The 11,744-nt window shown below is 42.1% G+C and overlaps 1 non-coding gene across 1 annotated transcript; it reads right to left on the bottom strand.

Annotated features, from left to right (window-relative positions):
- Positions 1–5,848: 5,848 nt before the first annotated feature.
- LOC132536020 (U6 spliceosomal RNA) lies at positions 5,849–5,959 on the bottom strand. The gene has a single exon (XR_009547719.1). It is a non-coding gene; the product is annotated as a U6 spliceosomal RNA (small nuclear RNA).
- Positions 5,960–11,744: the final 5,785 nt, after the last annotated feature.

Genomic DNA, 11,744 nt, shown 5'->3' with positions numbered 1-11,744 from the left:
CTACAAAAAAGGAGTGGAGTTTCTGAGATATAATGTATGGGTACTGTGACAAGATGTGTGCCTCAGAGCAGCCTAAAAATAAGAGACTATGTAAATAGCACCATGAGGTCATGATCAATTGCTCTTGTCACCACCCAAGAAAACCAGGAGGAAAAGTAGGTGATTTCCCATCCAAAGCAGAAACCTCTCCTTATTGATAAAAGTTCACAAATGAAGTGGAGTTTACTTCCAAGTTTTGTGGGAGGGGAGATCCAAACGTGTACATAGAAGCAACAAGATCAGCTATCAGTTGGTAATGGTAAAATAAGTGGTTGGCTACATGGAGCTTCCTTGATGAAATCCTACCTGGTGCATTTTTAACATTTTCTGAAATAAAAAAAGTTTTTTTTAAGAAAACAAAACAATGGGAGAAGATCTTTACATGCCATACATCAGACAAGAGGCTAGTAACCAAAATATATAGCTTGCCAAACTCAACAACAAGAAAACAATTGACTCCATCCAAAAATGGGGAGAGGACATGAACAGAATATTCACCACAGAAGAGATCCAAAAGGGTGAGAAACACATGAAAAATGCTCCAAGTCATTGCTTGTCAGAGAAATGCAAATAAAGACAATGAGATACCACTTCACTTCTGTGAAAATGTCATATATCAGAAAAGACAGCAGCAACAAATGCTGGAGTGGTTGTGGGGACAAAGGACCCCTCCTGCTCTGCTGGTAGGAATGTCAAATGATCCAACCCCTGTGGAGAGCAGTCTGGAGAACTCTCAGAAGGCAAGAAATGGACCTACCCTAGGACCTTGCAATTCCTCTCCTGGGGATATATCTTAAGGAACCCAACACACCCATCCAAAAAGATTTGTGTATACCTATGTTCATAGCAGCACAATTTGTAATAGTCAAAACCTGGAAGCAACCCAGATGTCCAACAGCAGATGAGTGGGTGAGCAAGTCGTGGTCTATATACACAATGGAATACTTCCTAGGTATTAAAAATGGTAATTTCACCATTTTCAGCCCATCTTGGATGGAGCTTGGAAGAAATCATGTGAAGTTATATAAGTCAGAAACAGAAGGATAAATATGGGATGATCTCACTCTCAGGCAGAAGTTGAAAAACAAGATCAGAAGGGAAAACACTAAGCAGAACTTGGAATGGACGTGGTGTATGGCACTAAAGTAAAAGACTCTAGGGTAGGTAGGGGGGAGGGTTCGGGTCCTAGAGCATGATGCTGAGGACCCAGTAGAGGTTGTGTTGTTATGTGGAAAACTGGGAGATGTTATGCATGTACAAACTATTGTACTTATTGTCTAGTGTAAAACATTAAGCCCCCAATAAAAATGATTTTATTGAGAAAAAGAAAAACAAGATCAGAAGGGAAAACACTAAGCAGAACTTGGACTGGAGTTGGTGTATTGCACCAAAGTAAAAGACTCTGGGGTGGGTGAGGGGGAGGGTTCAGGTCCTGGAACTTGATGGCAGAGGACTTAGTGGAGGTTGTATTGTTATGTGGAAAACTGGGAAATGTGTGGTCTGGGAGGTGGTGCAGTGGCTAAGGAACTAGACTGTTGAGCATGAGGTCCTGAGTTCAGTCCCCAGTGGCACATGTACCAGAGTGATGTCTGGCTCTTTCCCTTTCTCCTCCTATCTTTCTCATTAATAAAATAAATAAAATCTTTAAAAAAAAGAAAACTGGGAAATATTATGCATGTAGAAACTATTGTATTTATTGTTGACTGTAAAACATTAATCCCCCAATAAAAAATAATAAAATTGAAACACATGAACTTACCAAAAAAAGAAAACAAAACACGGGCTAAGAGATAGTTCACCAAGTAGAGTGTGCTCCTTGCCTTGAGCAAGACCATGGGAACACCATGGATGACACTAGGACAGCTCTGTGGATGGTGGAGTGGTGCTGCTGGTGTCTCTCCTCTGTATCTCTTTCTCCCCCCTCCCCCCCCACCTCTCTCCCTAAAATAAAGACAGGGAAAATGCACCCAGGGAGGCTGCTCAGCAGTGATGTGGCACATACACAAGGCCCTGGATCCATTACACACACACATACACTAAAAGAAAAAAATCATAAATAGTTGGTATAGGTAGCTGATTTGACTCATGGGGGTGATAAGTGTTTCTTAAAAACTCTCCTGGACAGAAGGAAAATGGGAAGGGAGGGTTTCCTTCTTCGCTTTTGCATATCCAGAAAGGTTACCTGCAGGAGGGTGATTAGAGAGCAGTGGAAAGGTACCATGGGCTCTAACTGAGCCTCTGTGACATGCACTCTAGATGTGATTGGTTTCCACTTGATTTAAAAATCGATTCCAAGGTCAAAAGTTTCTGAGGAAATTACATAAATAACAAGCAGAGTGGAACTTAGTGTAATAATCACTCTTTTGACATTTTCTCCTTTCTAGTTTTTTATTTTTAAATGTATATAAAATTTCTCAGCTGTGGGCCTAATGTTTTTCTTCTCCTGCATCTGGTGTTCATGGCTTAAAAGGCCAATTCTTTATTTTTAGCTTTTGTGGGCTTGAGCAGTACTTCTAGGTTCAAAGGATACAGATTGCTCATTAATAATTTACTTAGAAGATGAGGTAATTTCACCAACTGAGCTCTGAAGAGGAACAGTATACAGAATCTGCCAAAATTCTGCATGTTGACCCTAGAGAACAGACACAGTTGTATGGAAATATACAAAATTGTGGTGGTATTGATATGATATCATTTATGAATCACTTGTGAGATGCATGAATTATTGGAGCATGCATATAGCATGTGAGCTCTGCTTGAATAAGCACAATATCAAAGACATTAATCAAAATCAAAATAATCGAGATTTCTCCACTTGTGAAACCAAGAGCTGTATTCAACTTTGTGCCTGTCTCCAAACTGCCATCTATTTATTCATGACCCTGTTCACTTGATAAATGTGCATGAAGTCTCTGTTAGTAGCCACTTTCTTTTTAAATTAACATCCAGCTTGCAAAATCTCTGATACCCTTCTTTGGACCCTTAAAAAAATGAGTAAAAGTTCACCCATGAAAAAACTAAATAAAATGTTAAAATTCCATTTGGGAGCAAAGCCATCTATAGCTTGCTGCCTGCTCACCCCATACTTCTTAACTCCACAGTCAGCTCACTGGTGAGGAAAAAATGGAGCCTGGCCCTCAAAGCCTGGTCTTCATGAGAAGATCCTTCATGATCTCGCTCCATGTACCTTTTCTCTCCCAGCAGCCCACCTGCCCCCACCAGTCTGCTTTTTCTGTCTTTCTCAAGTCACAGAACTAGTGATCCATAGCCCTCCTCACCTCTGCCCCCCCCCAAACACACTCACTGCTCTCACTATGCATGTGGACATGCCCCCCACTTCTTCTTCCAGTCGTTAACTTTGGGAGTGTCATCGGCTGCTTATTATGCAGGGACAGATTCTCCAACTCTCACGCAGTCTGTATTTCTCTGAGTGTTTCTTAAAGGTCAGCCACTGCCTGACACAGGGGTGGGAGCCAGATACTGAGATGAGAAAGGCAAGGCTCAGTTCCTGAACCCTTTCCACCATCCAATGAGTGGGGGTGCCAGACAGCCTTTGACTGAGGCAGACCTGTGGAGGGCAGGCAGCCTTGCTCCCCGCCTGACTCAAACCTGCACCTCCCTGTCAGCATGGGGCTTCCACAATGCCCAGAGCAGGGGCAAAGAAGAACGGGGTCCTATACTGACCAGACTGCTCTGACCTAGAAGTGACCTATACATCGCTTACATTCACAACTCCTTAGCACAGTCACAAGGTCAAGACCCTGTGTAACACCCAGGTCACAGAAACAGAAAATCTCTCCTGTTCAGAGAGTAACAAAAGCCAGATTCCTCGCTATGCAGTGTTGAGCTTTGCACAAGAGCTGCAACTTCCCAGGAAGAGGCTTTCCTTGCCCTGGGACAGATGAAAGCAGTTTGGTGAGGAGTTTCCATTTCTTTGTTTGGATTTCTTCTAATTACTGCCTCCCCTCTTTCACTAGGTAACATGCCCTTAGAAACCTCTTGGCCAGTCTGTTTGGATTTACAGAACAATTTCCATTCCACTTACAGATTCAGTCCTCTTCCCTCAGATGTCAGCCTCAAGGTCACCTGCAATGCAGCTGATCCTTTTACCCTCAGCCCAGGCTGGGGTGCAGGAATGTGCGTAACCTCCTTTTTACACAGATTCTCTGTCTTTCTTCCTGTTACAGTGACTTATTTCTCCTTGTGCTGGGGCAGAGAGCCCAGGTGAAGAGGTCCCTCTTCACTAACTCAGTTGATGCTCCTCCTCTGGCTTGTGAGGCTTTACTGGCTGACACTGGCAGACCTATGAGGGCTCCCAAATGTCCTCAGAGGACCAGCGGGGCCTTCCCCATGCTTCTGCCCTGCCCTGGAAGATGAATCTTCACCTGGATCATTTCACATCCACCCCTCATCTCCAAGCAAATAGTATACCCCTGGCACTCATTCTGGTTTTGTTTGTGTTTTTCTTTCTTTTCTTTTTTAAATTTCTTTATTTGGGAATTAATGTTTTACAGTCGACAGTAAATACAATAGTTTGTACATGCATAACATTTCTCAGTTTTCCACATAACGATACAACCCCCACTAGGTCCTCTGTCATCCTTTTCCAGGGATGTATTATTCATTCATTCTGGTTGCTGAAGAATATTTCTTTTTTTTTAATTTACTTCTTTATTGGGGAATTAATGTTTTACATTCAACAGTAAATACAATAGTTTGTACATGCATAATATTTCCCAGTTTTCCACATAACAGTACAACCCCCACTAGGTCCTCTACCATCATGTTCCAAGACCTGAACCCTCCCCTCCACCCATTGTTTTTTGCACCACTAATCCCAACTCATTTTTCCTCATTTCCTAGAGGAAGTAATAGGAGAGAGAGGAAGAGGCAGAAGAAGAGAGAAACCCACAACATTGCTCCACCATTCAAGGAGCTCTCCTGGTGCCGTCTATATATATACTACCCCTATGTGGGGCTGACTCGAACCCAGGCCTTCACACATAGTGCGGCATGTGTTCTACTGGATAAGGTATTCTTTGGCTCAGCCTTTGTCCTCTCTGTTGAGTACCCTTCTGAAGAAGGAGACCAGCAATATAGCTCAAGTCCAACTAAATTCTTAGGTGGCTGCTTAACCTGCAGGGAGCTCTCACAAGGGGGAGACAAGCAGGTATGTTGCCAACTCCATCTTTAGTTCTGTCGACTTCTGCCTGTTGTCTTTGCTCTTGTTCATGGAAGTCAGGGATTGACTGGCAAGTTCAGTGTTAAGTCAGTTTCCAACTGGAGGTGAGATGTCAGTCCATCTTGCCTGCTTATACTCACATAGAAGTGATTCCCTGGGGGCTGAGCAGTAGTGCAGCAGATTAAGTGCACATGGTGCGAAGCCTAAGGACCGGCATCAGGATCCCGGTTCAAACCCCAAGCTCCCTACCTGCAGGGAGGTCACTTCACAAGTAGTGGAGCAGGTCTACAGGTGTCTGTCTTTCTCTCCCCCACCTCTGTCTTCCCCTCCTCTCTCTGTCCTATCCAACAGCAACAACAACAAGGCCAACAAAATGGGAAAAAATGGCCACCAAGAGCAATGGATTTGGAGTGTAGGCACCGAGCCCCAGCAGTAACCCTGGAGGCCAAAAAAAAAAAAAGTGATTCCCTTGGCCTTGACATAGGCACAGTAGAGAAACTGGCCTCTCTTTCTTTGTTTCTCTCTCTTTTATAATTAAGTTCAATTGAGAAAACATTGATTCATATCATGAAATTTCAGGTTGCAGCATTTCAGTTCAACATCAGTATGCACTACATCATGATTACCAAAAATTAGGGAAAGATACATCATGAATTTGTTTGTCATCTTTGTGCTGGGTCCATGTTAATCTTCTCTGTATTGTTCCAGTTTTACTGTATGTGTTGCTGAAGTTAGCATATAGACATTTCTTCACAGTCACACATACTTTCATATTCGTGGATTATTCAAAAATCCTTAGAATAGATCCATACCAGCCAGTCCTCACATAGAGAAATCAGAGGCAGTTGTGGTGCAGAGGGGTAGGTGGTAAAAATGTCCATCTCTGGCCTGAAATGACCAAGGGATCTTCGTATGTCCAAGAATCTTAATTCTGTCACTCTGGCCACTCTGTGGCTTTTTGGTCAATGTCTGGGGTGGAGTATGTGATATTTAGCCTTTCTGAATGCTGTACCAACACAACAGGCCTCCAGCATCTCCCATTCTTGGTTGTCTTATATTTGGTCGGGGATGGGATGGTGATAGTCCCTTGCATGTGAAGAACCCTTGACCTTAGAGGGTAGGGTACCTAATGTCAGGTCTTCAGAATGGATACTAGCGAGACACCTGGGAAAACCCTGACATTGCGGAATTAAGCACCCTTCACAAATGCACCTAGAAGCCCTGTACTGCTCAGTTGTGGGTCCCACTGCATTGTGTAATACTCATGTGTGTAGTCTCCCACTACAGGTACCCAGTCATGGGATTTTCTGGCCTGTTCTTCAGCCCACCATATAGCGAGCGTCTCAGTAAGTGGTCTTTACAAGACCATGTCAGCACAATTTAGTGTGATAAGTTTTTTTTAATATTTATTTATTTATTCCCTTTTGTTGCCCTTGTTGTTTCATTGTTGTTGTTATTGATGTCATCATTGGATAGGACAGAAAAATGGGGAGGGGAGGGGAAGACAGAGAGGGGGAGAGAAAGATAGACACCTGCAGGCCTGCTCCACTGCTTGTGAAGCGACTCCCTTACAGGTGGGGAGCCGAAGGCTCAAACTGGGATCCTTACACCAGTCCTTGCACTTTGCACCACCTGCACTTAACCCACTGTGCTACTGCCTGACTCCCATGAGAAGGTTTTTAATGAAAGTTCTAAAAAGGGGAGCCGGGTGGTGGCACTCTGGGTTGAACACACATGATACTATGTTAAGAAACCAGGTTCAAGCTCCCAGTCCCCACCTTCAGGGAGTAATCTTCATGAGGGGTAGAGCAGTGCTACAGCTATCTCTCTTTCTTGTTCTATCTCCCCCTTCCACCTCAATTTCTGTCTCTATCCTATACATGAATGAATAAATACAATATTTTTTTAAGTTCTGAAAAGTGCACAGATAGAAGAAGCTGTGCAAATGAATTGAGGTAGTTCTCTTTACACAGAACAAAATCATGATCTGGTGCAGTAGCTAGGAATGTGAAGTTGTTTTTATAGAATATATAGTTTCATATATATTTGGTGAAAATACAGTAGACAGACAGAGAGAGTGAGAGTATTGCTATTTTTTGAGTGATATATATTTGAAACAGAAGGGTAACAGTGATTTTCCATGATACCTGACTCCATAAGAAATTATCTTCTTGCATCATTCCCTGCTGTTTGACTTCTTTTGAATTTTATACAATCAGTGGAACACTTCTTAACTGTTGTGAGAAGTGACAAGGCCTGGTGGAAGCTTATATTAGTGGTTTATATACTTGGAAAGCTGCCAACTGGTGCTCTGGTAGGGCCTGAGTTTTCCTTTAGACCTGTCCTTGACTGCTGTTGTGGATGGTGCCCTGAAGAAATAGGTCATTCAAAGAGGCTGGTTCATATCATTTCTGGCTGCAAACTGCCATTCTCTTTCTTTTTTAAAAAAAAACATTTATTGGGGGCTGGGTGTTAGTGCACAAGGTTTTAGCGCACATAGTTCAAAGCACAGAGATCCCAGTTCAAGCCCCTGCTCCTCACCTGCAGGGGGGGGTCACTTAATAGCAGTGAAACAGGTCTGCAGGTGTCTATCTTTCTCTCTCCCTCTCTATCTTCCCCTCCTCTCTCGATTTCTCTGTCCTATCCAACAACAACAATGGAAAAAATATGGCCACCACAAGCAGTGAAATCATGGTGCAGAAACCAAGCCCCAGCAATACCCCTAAAGGCAAAAAATAAGCAAATAAATATAAAAAAATTATTTAGTTAGTTATTATTGCATAGAGACAGAAATTGAGAAGGGAGAGAAACAGAGAGATGACTGCAGCCCTGATACACCACTAGTGAAGCTTTCCCCCTGCAGGTGGGGACCAAGGGCTTAAACCTGGGTGCTTGCACACTGTAATGTGAGCACTTAACCAAGTGCACCACAGCATGGCCCCCTTCTATTTATTATCTTTTCATCCTTACTCCTGTGAGTGAGGATTTGAACTGACATCCCATATAGCTTTGAATTATCACTTTAAGGTGTTTTTCCTTCAAATTCTAAAAAAAACCTTTACATGTTTTCTCAACTATTTCATACCACCATGCTTCAGTTTTCTCCTTTTGACCAGTGTATACATTCTGCATGAGGATGAAGTAGTCAGCAAGGAGGAAAGGAAGGGACGAACCTCAAACCAGGCAGGCTCGTAGTGCTCACATCTCCCAAACTCTCAGTATTCATTTCTCCCTTGCTACCCTAATCTAACATAGTCATGAGAGCATGTTGGGCAGCAACTTTTCAAATAAAGGAAACTTAAATTTTATTGTTTTAAATGGCAAAAACAACAATTCCCTGCCTATCCCAAAGTCAATCAATTTTTTCAGATATTCCTGACATATTCTCTAAATTGAGTTTTATTGAGGAAATGTTGTTTTACAAGATGGCTGTCATTTCTGGTGTACAATCTCACATCTCCACAAAATATGTGCTAGCCTACTCAATCCACCACTGAAGTGCCACTCACTCTTCTCTACAGAGGATTGGGCTCCTTCTCCTTCCCCCTGCCCCATGACCCTAGATCTACAGATACAGTCCATGTGTTTATACATGTTTCACCTATCTGTTCCCTTGCTTTGTTTATTAAATCTCACATATGAACAAGACCATCCGGTATTTTTTTTCTCCTTCTGACTTGTTGCACTTGGCATGATCCTCTCCGGTTCCATCTATATTATAGCAAAAGGAAAGATTTCCTCTTTTCTTACAGATGAATAGTATTCTGCAGTGTATATATTACCACAACTTCCTCATCTACTTCTCTGTCATTAGATCCTTGGGTTATTTCTAAGTCTTGATTATTGTACATAGTACTACAGTGAATAGAGTGGTGCATTTATCTTTGAGTTTCACTAAAATGCTCCTTTAAAAAAAAAGGGGGGGTCAGGCGGTAGCACAGCGAGTTAAGCGCACATGGTGCAAAGCTCAAGTGCTGGCATAAGGATCCCAGTTCAAGCTCCCGGCTCCCCACCTACAGAGGAGTTGCTTCACAAGAGGTGAAGCAGGTCTGCAGGTGTCTGTCTTTCTCTCCCCCTCTCTGTCTTTCCTTCCTCTCTCCGTTTCTCTCTGTCCTATCCAATAATGACATCAATAACAACAGCAATAATAACTACAACAGTAAAACAATAAGGGCCACAAAAGGGAATAAATAAATAAATAAATATTTTTAAAAGCCAGAGCACTATTAAGCTCTGACTTTTGGTGACACTGAGGACTAAGTCTGGGACCTCTGGTGCCTTGGACATCAAAATTTGTTGTGCTAACAATAGTGCTATCTTCCTGGCCCCAATTTCACTAAACTGCTCTTAAAGTCTGTAGCCATCTATGATGGATTTCTACAGAATGTAAAAACATTTAAAAATATATAAACTACTTAGCTTTTTGTGTGCAATAGTTCATTATATGCTGAAACAGGGACATTTAAAATTTGACAGCAGGATCATCTGGGGGAGTTTCTTGAAGTATAGGAGCTCTGGCACCCAAATTTTCAGAATCACTACTTCTTGGGTGGGGTCCAAGAATGAGCATTTCAGACAAGCATCCTGATAGTGTTCCTATACCTTTGGAGACTGAGCAGAGAGAAGAACTGCTGTAGAATTTCATCTGATATCATACTCAATGAGTATTACTGAAACATGAATAACCATAAGTAGAAAGAGTATGTTCAAAATACTTTAAGTAAGGAACATAAAGTATATTTAGCAAAATGAAATAACATGACACTTCTCAAACAAATGGTCATAAATCAGTGGAGGAGTTACTTCAGTAGAGTCTGATGGTCAAAAGAGAGAAGAATCTTCAATCCTATGGGTTTGGAGGTCAGTGAAAGAAGGACTGGAATGACCTTGCATCCTATGATTCCAAATACAAGGAACTGGGGGAGGACTCTGGAAGTGGATGTAGTCCTACAGCTGAAACAATATGAAAGGAAGAAAAATTCTCGAAGTGAACATCTGCTCTTATCCTCTTGGTTTATAGTTAGTCAGCCCTGGATAGTATAAGACAGACCCTGCCATTGCATTTTGGGACTGTAGTACTTCCTTTCATAGCAGAATTGCACTCACTGGCTGTGGCAATGGTTTTGTGGGTGGGATGTAAATTCCTCAAAGATTCAGCACAGAATGCTCATGGATCCTCTTCTCTTTTCTTCCAAATGATAATGCTGTCTCTGGGCCCCCTAGTTCTGTTGTCTGAGATGACATTTTCACTTAATAACTGTGATCCCTGATCATCTGGTGGCTGATGACACACATTTTTAAATATTTAATTGTATGTATGTACACCTTTGTACTGACATTTCAGTGCATTATAACATTATATCAGTTTCAGGTGTATGTCGTGGAAACCAGTGTGTCCCTTTTCCCTGATTGACACTTCTTCAAGCCCTTCAGAATGGCACACACTTCAACAGTGTATGCTGTGTCAGGCAGTGGCTGAGCTAGGAGTATAGCAAAGTGTATCCTGACTTACATGAACTAGCAATTGAAACAGACTCTCCAGCACTTACTTGATGATTCACAATAGCACTTTTTTTTTCATTTCTTTATTGGGGAATTAATGTTTTACATTCAACAGTAAATATAGTAGTTTGTACATGCATAACATTTCTCAGTTTTCCACATAACAATACAAAAATCAATTCCCACTAGGTCCTCTGTCATCTTTTTTTGGACCTGTATTCTCACCCCACACCCACCCCAGAGTCTTTTACTTTGGCTCAATACGCCAACTCCAGTTCAGGTTCTACTTGTGTTTTCTCTTCTGATCTTGTTTTTCAACTTCTGCCTGAGAGTAAGATCATCCCATATTTACCCTACTGTTTCTGACTTATTTCACTTAACATGATTTCTTCAAGCTCCATCCAAGATGGGCTGAAAATGGTGAAGTCACCGTTTTTTATACCTGAGTACTATTCCATTGTGTATATAGACCACAACTTCCTCAGCCACTCATCTGCTGTTGGACACCTGGGTTGCTTCCAGGTTTTGGCTATTACAAATTGTGCTGCTAAGAACATATGTGTACACAGATCTTTTTGGATGGGTGTGTTGGGGTCCTTAGGATATATCCCCAGGAGAGGAATTGCAGGATCATAGGGTAGGTCCATTTCTAGCCTTCTGAGAGTTCTCCAGACTGTTCTCCACAGAGGATGGACCAATTTACATTCCCACCAGCAGTGCAGGAGGGTTCTTTTGACCCCACAACCTCTCCAGCATTTGCTGCTGTTACCTTTTCTGATGTATGACATTCTCACAGGAGTGAAGTGGTATCTCCTTGTTGTCTTTATTTGCATTTCTCTGACAACCAGAGACTTGGAGCATTTTTTCATGTGTTTCTTGGCCTTTGGGATCTCTTCTGTGGTGAATATTCTGTCCATGTCCTTCCCCCATTTTTGGATGGGGTTATTTGTTTTCTTGTTGTTGGGTTCGGCAAGCTATTTATATATTCTGGTTATTAGCCTCTTGTCTGATGTATAGCATG

This window comes from Erinaceus europaeus, chromosome X (genome assembly GCF_950295315.1).
Source record: "Erinaceus europaeus chromosome X, mEriEur2.1, whole genome shotgun sequence".
In the NCBI taxonomy this organism is placed as follows: Eukaryota; Metazoa; Chordata; class Mammalia; order Eulipotyphla; family Erinaceidae; genus Erinaceus; species Erinaceus europaeus.
Note: the sequence above shows the minus strand (reverse complement) of the source record. Positions and strands in the feature narration are given on the sequence as shown.